Source organism: Bison bison, unplaced genomic scaffold (genome assembly GCF_000754665.1).
Source record: "Bison bison bison isolate TAMUID 2011002044 unplaced genomic scaffold, Bison_UMD1.0 scf7180017854525, whole genome shotgun sequence".
NCBI lineage: Eukaryota > Metazoa > Chordata > Mammalia > Artiodactyla > Bovidae > Bison > Bison bison.
Window position 1 is genome coordinate 2,506 of NW_011485098.1, and position 1,346 is coordinate 3,851.

The 1,346-nt window shown below is 36.2% G+C and overlaps 1 protein-coding gene across 1 annotated transcript in view; it reads left to right on the top strand.

Moving 5' to 3' along the window:
* LOC105000922 (zinc finger X-chromosomal protein-like) overlaps positions 1–1,346 on the top strand; it is a 4,773-nt gene that overhangs the window by 2,498 nt on the left and 929 nt on the right. The gene's annotated exons all lie outside the window — the stretch shown is intronic.

Below are 1,346 nucleotides of genomic sequence, written 5' to 3' on the forward strand. Positions count from 1 at the left end.
AATTAACTATCAGAAAATTAAATATTAATGATATTTAATTTTAACTTTTCTTTAATCTCTAAATCTAATGGGGGTTTGTGTATTTTTCTTAACAATATGGGATAGTCTTTTGATTCACCTTTGGTAATTTCAGCTTGATAATGATAAATGCAAAGTTATGATTCTTTCTTCTTTAGAACATGAAGTATAATTAATGTGCTTGAAGGAGAGACTAAGCTCTTTGAGAAAAACGCACGCTATTTACTAGCTTAATCTTGCTGCATGCAAGCCTAGATCATGGGCTGAGGGGTAAATTGAAGGGCTGTTGCATTTTAGCCCTGATTGTTAACACTTATGGTGTTTGTTTATCTTTGAGCAAGTCACTTAATCTGCCAGGGCCTCCATTTCCATATGTCCTAATAATAATGAAACCTTTCATTACAGTTTTTCAGAACACTTCCCATATATTCCCATTTGATCATCACAACAGTCCTGTGAGGTATGCATGGCAGATACTACTGTCCTCATTTTACTGATGAGGAAACCTAAACTCAGAGGTTAAATGACTTGCCCAAGGTCACAAAACTAATAAGTGTCCAAATCCTGCCCTGTGGTTTAGATTTTTTAACCGGTACTCTTGCCACTAAATGCTTTCATCTTCATGCCTGCAAAATGGAGATTACAGTGCTCTATTACTTGATGTTACATTGAGAATATTGAAAACAGTATAAAACATTTTGTGTGAGTTCTATGGGAATTAAAGCAAACACTTTGTTATTTCTAGGAATAATTAAAATTTAAATGAATATTAACTGGCTTTAAGATGTCTTACATTTTTAAAGGTTCTTTGGCCCTTGTTGATTATTTGTGTTTGTTAAAAAGTTTTTTTAAAAAGCCCTGTGTGTCTCTGTGGGCCTGGCCATTGATACAGTCATTGAGTTAGGCAGCTGCTTGGACTCAGCTTGGTCTGAGTCACATCCAGAAGTGCTAATCGACTGAATAGCTTTTTAGGTAAGACTTTTATAAAATATGTTTGCTTTTTTCTGGATCAGGAGCCAAGATACTGGATTTGTTTTGTCTTACATTATGTTTTGGCAAGGATATCTGATTTTGATTCTCATTTGTGGCATTCATTCAGAGTAATATTTACTGAGCACCATAATCTGTGCAAACTGTGTGATCTTGGTGAAGTCATTTAATCTCACTGGGCTTCAAATGATTCAACCCTCTACCTTCATTCGTTAACTGCAGAGTGGACTAGAATAGGGTTTCTTATATTCTTAAGAACTGCCTGGGGGATTGGGATATGGGAACATGGGAGGAAGCTGGATGGAGGCAGACTACCCTGGTGAAGTTGGATCAGGCCC